The sequence below is a fragment of the Rousettus aegyptiacus genome, unplaced genomic scaffold, assembly GCF_014176215.1.
Source record: "Rousettus aegyptiacus isolate mRouAeg1 unplaced genomic scaffold, mRouAeg1.p scaffold_m13_p_1, whole genome shotgun sequence".
Lineage (NCBI taxonomy): Eukaryota > Metazoa > Chordata > Mammalia > Chiroptera > Pteropodidae > Rousettus > Rousettus aegyptiacus.
Genome location: NW_023416284.1, coordinates 120,934,554 through 120,945,129, shown reverse-complemented (window position 1 = coordinate 120,945,129; position 10,576 = coordinate 120,934,554).

Below are 10,576 nucleotides of genomic sequence, written 5' to 3'. Positions count from 1 at the left end.
TGTTTATAGTTGCCTCAAAAGGCCACACCAGAAACCGAAGCCAGCTGTCTCTAGTGTGAGTCTAGGCACTACTCAGCAAGGAACACCTGACTTTCTGAGGCTATACCTGGATGTGGCTTGGGTGGAGCCATGAGTTTGGAGAGGCAAGGTTTCAGGGAATCCTCTAGGCAAGTGACCTTTGTTATCGAGTTTGATGACATCACGGCTATGGTGGCCTCTGTATGCGCGCTGGTAGGGGGAAGGGCTCAACAAGTCACAATGGTTACTGCCGGCATTTCTGTACAGAGCAAGTCTTGCCTCGGCCCTCACTCCAACAATGTCTCCCTGTGAGTCCCTAGTGCCTCCTGCGCACAGCCAAATTGGCACTGGTGCTCAGAGCGAGCAGGTCCGTCACCGTGAAAATTCTCTTGTGGACATGGCCCCTTTAAGAAGCATCTGCCACTGCCGCAGCCTCCGTCTCAATCAGCTGCTTGAGACTGGCAGCCCCACATTCTCACCCCATCCTACCTTCTGCTTTTGCAGGATGATTTCCTGGACTTTTCTCTAGTTGTATGGCTTGTTCATCTAGATCCCAAGCGATTTTTCCCGCTGCTGCTCCTTATTACCATCATAACTTTGATTTGGTTGCCGGAGGGATGAACAGAGCCTCTATCATCCACACCATTTTTTTTCTAACGAATTTCTCATTGATTTTAGATTGTGGTTGTCAGAAACATTGCTAGCAATTTACACTTATTAGTGTATAAGAAAACATGTGAAAGATTTTATTCTTGCTGAGAGTGCCCAAAAGATAACTTAGTTTTCTAAAGAACATGATCCAGAATCTGTTGAATCAACTCCTTTTTAAGGATGTTTGGAGGCAAATTTGTTTCCTTTGTATAAAAATTCAGGTGATTAGTCTTTCAGCGAAATTATAAATTCAGTTCTCAAAAGAGTTTGTCCCTAAGTAAATTGCAATGCTATTTTCTGTTTAATTTCCTTAAAAATGAAAATGTACTGGAAATGTCCTTGCCAGTATTTATTTATTATTACATTGCAATTAATGGAAAAACGTAGTTATTCCTTCCCCCCCCCGCCCCCGCCAGGTCATTTTGATGCTATGGAAATTACCCAGGATGCTTTCTAATAAAATAAAATAATAGATCGACAATCTTATCTAGGTTTTCTCAGGTCTGTCTTGCAAAATTAACCATCAGGAAATATCTACCAAAATAGAACACTAGTACGTACAACAAAACGGTAATTCTTGACTGTGATCAACAGCAAAAGACTCACAGAAAACTGAAATTTTAAAGCCCAATTTTCAGTGACATTCTTGGAAATAAAAACCTGATTTATAAAAAGAAAGCCAATTTTCTTTGCTATATTGCTATGCAAACTTGGGAAAGGCTACTAGATAAAAACTAGAAAAGGCAATTCATTTAGTTCAGTTTTGTTTTGTTATAAAAAATGTAACCAAATTGTTAGGAAATGTGCTTGATTATAATAAATTAATGATCAATAATTAGAAAATAAACATATTCAAGTAGAACTTTTTATTTGGAAAGTTTTGACACTATCATGTACAGGAGTACACATTTTTAACCTTTGCGAATGAGGAAAGAATTCACACAAGAAATCGTGGTTAACAGAGGCAGAACCAAGAGGCATATTTGAAAAACAACCTGCCATAGAAGCTTTAAGGAAGGCTTAAGAGATGGAATTTAGTGGAATAAAAATATTTTAAAAAGAAAACACAATTCTACCAAAGATCTTTTCTCACTTTATCAACATACTATTAAATGATACTTGCTTTTGTAGAACACTTTTTTACCAAATTCACCTCCTTAGTTTTAACTAGCTTCCCAAGACTGTAGGTGAACATTTGTGTGAGGGGTAGGGAGGGAGGTAAAGATTAGATAAAATGATCTCTTTTGCAGCTATAAGATTTTATGGCTTCATGACAAAGAGACCATGACCACAACAGCCAATAATTATCTAGCACTTACTCTGTGCCAGGCACTGTCCTTAGTGCTTTTATACTGGATGAAAAAAAAAAAAAATAGCTCCAAATTAGAGGGAAATTTTGATAATTAAATTCTTGAGTTCATATTTTAACTAGAAAATGCATTATGTCTATGGTCCCAGTATTCTGGGAAATAAGGAGACCCTCATCTTTGATTCAGGGACTATTGGTTATCCTGCAATACTCATTCTTACTAGCATCTGGCACATGATTGCTTGGAATAAAGACTACATTTCTCTTTATTCTTTTCAACTAGGTATGGCCATGTGACTAAAATCTGGCCAATGGCATAGAAATAGATGTATTGTGGGATAACACGCAAGAACCTGTTTTATGAGACAACATACATGCTTTAGTTAGATTATCAGATTGTATTGCTTTTGTTGCCCCTTTGGGAAGGGACTTTTGTTCCATAAAATAACACATCATTCTATACAATTTCTGTGTGTCCCACAATGATACAGTCAGAGCCAGCTAGATTTTTGTGTGCTTAATTATTTTTAAAGATGAAAACAATTGGAAAAAGACAGTTGAGGTCAAACTGTTAAATCAACAAATTGAAGTAAAGAGGGCACAAAGTAGTAAAGCAGTAGATATTAGAAATGGAACAGATCAGTAAAATCTGTGTCGGTTGAGTCAATGAAGAATTGATAGATCATTAACGCTCAAGCAAAGAATGCGCGTTCTTAATATGTAACAGTCTTGTTTATTTATGAACTCGGTTTTCTGGATTCTCAAGATCATCTACCATGTCCTTGGAAAAAACAACTCACATTTTAATATGTCTCACTGCCGTGGAATTTATTTTCTGACGTTGTTGTCTAAATTTTCTCTTATTCATTCATTATTCGTTTTGGCATTTTTCAAAACTAAAGCTCATCCATGAAAATTTTCTCTCTCTTTGTTTTTTGTACTTTTTACTTTCTTAACTAAGGATGTCTTTCTTTCTTATCTGGCTAACTAACTCCTACAGTATCTTGGCTCAACTCAACCATCTCTCTTTCTGGGAGTCCATCATTTCCTGAAATCCGATTTAGATACCCCGCCGTGTGCTCCAGCCTGCAGTACATACTTCTACCAATGCACTTATTACTCAATGTTATAGCTTCATTTGCTCTTATCTCTTCATCAAACTATAAGTTCCTTAAAGTCATGGACTAGGTCTTTCATCTCTGAATTTCTAGATTCCAGCAAAGTGCCTGTCTTATAGCAAATATATAATAAATTCTTTTTTAAAAACATTTTTCTCAGATCTGAAATTCAAAAAAATCTCAAACACATTTTTAATACACTTTTAAAGTTAAATTCATTGAGGAATAATTTACATCTAATAAAATTAACTTTAAAAATTGTACAGTTTAATGAATTTTGGCAAATGTACACAATCCTGTAACAATACCACAGTTATGATAAAGAACATTCCATCACTCCTCAAAGTACTATTTTTTCCTTTGCTGTCAATCCCGTACCCCATCTCCAGCCCCTGGAAACCACTGCTCTGATTTTGGTGTCTATAGTTTTGCCAGTTCTATACTGTTATGTAAGTGGAATCACACATAGTGTGTATTCCTCTGTGTCTAACTTTTTCACTGGACATAATGTGTCTGCGATCCATCCGTGTTGCTCGTCAGTAGTTTATTCCTATTCATGTCTAAGTGGTATCTGTCGTATGCATGGTCTAAATGTGCTTATCCATTTGATGGACATCATAGTTATTTTTAGCTTTTGACTATTATGGATCACGCTGCTATAAACATTCATGTATAGGTCTTTATATGAACATATATTTTTATTTCTCGTGGGTAAATATTCAGGAGTGGGATTTCTGGGTTGTATGCTGTGTGTGTGTTTAACTTTGCAGTAAAATGCTAATGTCTTCCAAAGCAATCATACCAATTTATACTTCTATCAGCCATATATGTGGTTTTCAGTTTACCGCTGCTTTTAAAATGTGTTATCATTAAGTATACTTATACTAGCTTTTTGGTTTTATACTTGTCAGATATTACTGTTACTAAAGAAAAAAAAAACACCAATGTGTGAAAAATAAATAGATCTGCTGGGTAGCAAGATTTTCAGTAAGACTCATTCTTCCCCCAAATAATTCCTCCACTGTTTTCATTAGCAATACTTGAAAAGCTTTCTTTGCAGCGTCATCTCCCACCCCAAATACTTTGTTAGAATTCGAAGTCTCCAGGAAGCTGACCTGATAAGATCCATCAAGTTTTATCAGGACCATTTTCCAAAGGCCTAGTAAGAGCTGGGTGGAGCGAACCATTCTGAGAGTGGAGAGTCTGAGTTCAGGGACAAGCAAAAGACGGGAAGAGCAGAGTGCCATGATGAGGGAGAGAGCCAGCAAATGACCAACAACTGGGTTGGAAGGAGCCCTGAGCAAGAAGCCTGTGTTCCTCTTTCACCAGCTGTAGCAGTAGATCTGGGTTTGAGAACTAGCAGTGTCACTTTCTAGTCATATGGCTTTAAGTAAATCATGTAACCGTCTATTTAAATGTCAGATTTTTTTTTTTTCACCTGTGATGCTGAGGAAATAATATTAGCTCCATCTACATCAAATGATTGTTGTGGGCATTGCATTGAGATATATTGTTAAGTGCAATATAAAATTTATGAATGTCTTTTTTGATTTAGTCAATTTTTAAGACTGCTTTTCCGGCCTTTAATTTTCTTCTGTTAAACATTCCTTTGACTTTTAATCTATAGCTTACCATATCAATGGTGTCCCCTCTCAGATCATTAATCACTTTTCCTGCCCCTTTAAAACATCTTATCCACTTTAGAGTAGGCAATCTGTGGCACTTTGATAAATCCCTTTCCATTACAGTCCATCTTGGACCCAGAGAACAAAAATTGTGAGGTTTTAGATGAGACTGAGATGTGCCATCCAGTTTTAGGTTCAAAAAATACATATCAATGAACTTGAAGTGGGATTCAAATTGACCTGAGATACTACAAGGAGACTTTTTAATTTCTGATGGGATATAGTTATCATATGACTTTTCTGTTGTCTCTGAGGCAAGCACAAGTATCTTTTCACAAGAGAAGTTCAGTCATAGTCATTTATAAAACGCCTACATTTTCCTGGAAATTTTCCTGTATTTTCTTTCTATTTTTAACTACATTTGTTTTGCCTTTTTTTGTGTGTTCCAGCATAATGTTTGTTTATAAAAAAGATGTCATGTAATCCTTTCAATGCCCTCTGTGATAGGAAAGATGAAATGAAATTTTAATGGAGTAAATGACTCGCTAGGGAAAACACATGTCTTTGCAATGATGTCATCAAATGATGATTCCATGGCCCCATTGTTCTCTGGGGACCTGCTGTTTCCATGAGCTGTCTAGCTCAGAGGATGTTCTTTCTTTCAAGTAAAGCCATCTCAAAATTATGCTAAGTGTGAGGGCCAGGAGTTAATAGGAGTTAAGGAATTTCTGAATATAACAGTACAAAGGAGATTCCTCTGTGCTTGGCAGCTAGTTCTCCAGACTGAATGGAATGAGTCAAAGTTTCAATTAGAGTCTCATTAAATCTGATGTCAGTTACCAGCACCGTTTGACACCTTGGATAGGGCTTGACTTGCTTTTAAGCTACCAAGTGCCCAGCACAAATGTCCATAGAAAGTGGAGATTTACTACTGGAATGGTATCTATCAATGTTAGAGTCTCCTGGGTGTCCTCCATTACCCCATCTCTCCTTCTTCTATAAAAAATAGAATCTCAGAGTTTTGGTTGGCCACATGGGTGGCCAGAATAAGCTACACTGTCAGGCCACCTTTGCAGCTAGATGTGCCCATGCAACTACGTTCTGGCCAATGAGATGTAATCACAATTATCAAAGAATAACTTGTGAGAACCTTCTTCAGAAGATGACATAGATCACATGTGACCCCCCCCCCAATCTCTTTTTTTTTTTTTTGTCCTTTGACTTTCCTACAGGATAAAATTTGTATGTCATGTCTCAAGCAAGAGCAACCATTTGGGACTATGTGGTATCTTCAAATAGAGGCCACATCTGTGCATTAATGAGGTGGATGGAGCCTGGGTATCTGAGGATTGCATGTAACAAAGCCACCGTATCAGCTGTGGATTACTTACCTCTTGACTTTCATGAGTGTTTTAGTCCCTGTCATTTCTGTTCCCTGTTGCTAGTAGCAGAATACTTCTGATGCAGTAGCCCGCTAGTTGTACATACTTCAGGAGAGGGATGATTAAAAGTGTGTGTGGCAATGTTCTCATGGATTCCCAGAGGTGGTCTTGGGAGGAGAGCAGACACTCCCTGTGATAGGACAGGAGTCCATTGTCCTGGGTCCGTCCTTTCATCTGCAGTCAGAACACATGGACGCTGCTCTGGTGCTGCTTTGGTATCTGCAGCAAGTCGACACTGGAGCCGCCTCCCCACCTTGCTCACTCTAGAGCTCAATGGTCCTGAGGCATCTGGTCTCCTTGTTGGCAGTTCTATCAGCTATATTGGTAAGTGCTGGGTGGGCCAGGCTCATGTATTTGCATATGTCACTTCCTGTTTGTGGCAAGTTTTGTTTTGCTTTAACTTTAAAAGATGGCAGATGCAGATATGTTATGATAGGTGGCAGCCACTGCTCTGCTCCAACCCTATTCATGAGACAGTGAGGCAGTCAATGATTTGCAACATGTTTTGCAAAGTTAATGACAGGCCCAGGAATAGAGTACCCAGAATAGCGGAAAGAAGGCCAGCCAGGCAGCAGCCACCTAGATTCTAATCCTGGCACTGCAGGTAGAAACATGACATTGAGCAAGCTACTTAGCAGCTTAGGTTTTCTGATTTTATAAATGTGAAATGGGGCAATGGGTTACATGATTTCTAAGATTTTTGTTTGTTTGTTCCATCACTCTGTGATAATTCCTATTATCATTAGATGAGGCCCATCATAGTTTCGTTTCTTTCTCTGAAAGTATTCAACTAATCTGTTAAGTATAAATACGGTAAAGAAATATCAGTGATATTTTCATCAGAAAAAATAAAGCAAATATTTTCTCGTCTTCAGATATATATTTTAGCATCAACATTAGTAAGAACAAGAAATAAATAGTATTTTGAGCATCCTTTGGCAGGTGAAACTGTATCATTTTCAACGTTAAAGACAATGACAAGAATGAACCAGATTCTCTCCAGGTGTAACATGTGAGGGAGTCGTGCAGGCCTGGGAAGCAGGAGGCCTTGGTTTGATTCTGGCTGCTCCATGTACCAGCTCCATCACCCTGACCAATGAGCTTTCCCTCAGTTTATGATTTCCTCATAATAATTTTCCTAACTCCTGCTAGTAAGACTGAACCCACATTTAAACACTCATTTTGGCCATTGATTTGAGGGCCATTCCTACAGGTTGTTAGTCCATCTTACCTGCCAGTTTTAGATGACTCCTTTCAACCTTTTGGGAGGCAGTTGAGTTCCCAGCATGCCTTAATACAGATAACATGACTAGCAAAGGGGCCTTGCCTTAGATGAGGGTGTGTTAGACCTTACTAGTCATTAGAATTATCCAGGGAGATTTGTAAATATATAGATGCCCCACCCCAGGGATCAGATTTAATTGGTCTAAGGGTGGTACTCAGACATTAGTACAGATATTTTTCAATCTCTCTGAGAGATTCTTTCATGCAGGCAGACTTGAGACTCATAAGCTTAGACCTATTAGGTCCACCTCAAGCTATATGGTAGCCTTGCCTGGGGCAGAGATGGAAGGAATATTGCTGAGCCACCTGCAGAACCCACACAATAGCCCGATGGTGGGAGCCCATTATGTGCTGAGATCACCTTAGCTCCAGTGTAAAAATCTGAATGAGCATCAGGCAATGCTAGAAAATGCAAGACCAGACATTTCAACTTCTTTCTCACAGGTAGTAATAAAAATAGTGAAGGCACAAGATTTCATTTCAAAAAGGTGTAAAGAAAAACAAAAACGTGATCTTCAATATTTCATTTTCTATCTACTTTACTGTTGTAAACATGATTTTAGGTATTTCTAACAGTAAATCAGAATTTTTTTTTTATTATTGGGGCATTTAGTGATTTTGGTCCAAAGCTATTCTACCAGGAAAAAATAAATAAATAAAAGAAGAGAAGACATTCAATAAATAAAACTATATTTTTTTGAAAATCTAGACCATGTGTGAGAGTTTGAAATGATTTTCTAAATTTAAACAATGAGTGAGGACTTTATGTACTTTCAGCCTGATGAGTCCAACACTTGAGCAGCAGCTAGATAGGGGGAGGATGGAGAAAATTGTTTAAGCATTTCCCAGATGCTTTATGTATCACATGCAGGGCTATGTATTCAGCCACCCATGAACAAACTTTCGGGAGAGCCAAGTAACAACAACAATGCCATCGTTTTCCCTTTGAATAACTGCTTGTTGCAAAGAGTGCAAATGCGACTAAGTTTTTCACAGTTTGCAAAATCCTAAAAAATGATGCATCTCTCTAAAAAAAAATCTGTATTTGAATCTGAGATACTAATTGTATTAATATAGTAGAAAGTTACCTATAAACTTTATTAGGAAAAAAATCTCATGGATTTTGATCCGTGTGTGTGTATACATACATACATACATACATACATACATACATACATACATACATACATACATACGTGTATGTGTGTATGTGTGTGTGTGTGTATATAACATCTAAAGACATTTTGTCATGTTCCCTTAAAACTGGCTTGCCTGCCCACTTCCCTAAGTTTCCCCATGATATTATCATTCTTTCAGTCACCTGATTTTGCTTGGTCATTAAGATATTTTCCCACCCTTACTTCCTAAAGCCAGTCATCTTCCTCTTTCATGCTGCTGCTCTGAGCACTATAATACAGACCCTGCATGTCCCCTACCTGGATTCTGGCATGCCCTCTCCCAGTGTCCTTGCTTGCACGCTGTCTTCCCAGCAAGTTACTGTGAACTTCATTGCCAGATTACGTTCTTTTTTACAAGATTTTTAAAAAATCATTCTTTCGCTTAACAGCCATTTATTTTCATATAGTGGAAAGACCATGGACTTGGTTCGTTTTTCCACTATAGTGAGAGGTCTGAGTTCAGATCCTAACTCCAAACTTACTAGCAAATCACTTGACTTTTCATCAGAGCCTCAATTTCTTATCTATAACATAGAGATAAAAATTAAATTATGATATTTAAAGGGTTAAATTCCAGAATCTCAGCTACTTCCAAGTTCTACTACCATTCCAGTTGTGTTCACAAACTTTCCCAGTCCTGTCCCAGTCTTCCTCTGCTAAAACAAGTCTGTTTTATTTATTGCTCAACACATTTCCTGTCCTCTGCTATTTTTTCAACTTCTCGTTTTGAACCTTGTGCTTAGAATGCATACTCCTAGTCCTTTAAAATCTTCATCCTCATGAAATCCTTCAGGGACCACTTCAACATACAAGGCTTCCTCCCTCCCATGAACTCCCAACAATTCTTATTGTTAGGACACATTTCTGCATAGGTCTCTCACGTTTCTGCATCTCTTTAGAGCAGAGACACTTACTGCTTTTGTGCCACATGATCTCTTCCAGGGTGTTTATATGCTAGCCTTGGAAGACAGGGATAATTTCTCCCTCCAGAGCAAAGGGCAAATTTGTTTATTGTCCACTCTAACAAAGAAAATGTTTCCTTCTAGGGCAAAAGTCAGGCAGGCTTACTGTCCTTATAAAAGATTCGGATCTCCAAGCTCAGATTCTGTTTCAGTGATGCAACTCACTGCATATGCAAGGGTCGTCATCAGGCCTCCTTTGTGCCACCCTGTGGGAAATGGGGCTTGGGGACCCGGCCCAAATGATGATACGCTGGCTACTGCTATTGCTGTGAGTAATATAGACTTGTCTCTGGTTCTTTGGGTATCAGCATCCATGAAACTGTACCAGGTTAACTTGCTATCTTGCAAGTAGGATAAAATTTCAGATCCTTCGCAGTTCTTGACAACTATTATTATTGTTATTATTATTCATTGTTATGGCTCCTAAATATTTTTTCATAACATTCTCCTCTTTACCCCTCTTTTTCTCATCATCAGTTTGTGGAATGATTGGTTTATAGAGAAACTACTTTTTTTCCCCTGTGGAATATTCTAAATGGTGGATTAAGCTGATTGCTTCCTGTGCTGTCATTTATCTTGTTTCTCTAGGCCATGCATTTCCCCTCATATTATTTTTCACATTGTTCTTTTGGCTTTCAATTGCACACTGTCTCCACATCTCTTCTGAGTCATTTGACTTTTGCTTATGTTTATTTCTGGTCTCTGTTATTACATTGAAATGTTTTATGAGCAGGGATTCTTTTGATGTGCCTTTAAAAAATATCCTCCTACCTTTCATAAGGAACGTCATGACTAGAGTAACATCATTTGCTAAATAATCAAGATAAAAGTGATTTAGCACTGAGTCTGATCAGATAATAGCCATCCTTTTTCTTTTTCTCCACCAGAGGGCACACTCCAAACCGGATTTAGGCACATTCTGAAGTCTGGGATCTTGCCTGCTTTGAATACCTGGATGTCAGTGCTCCATAAATGTAGCTGAATTAATT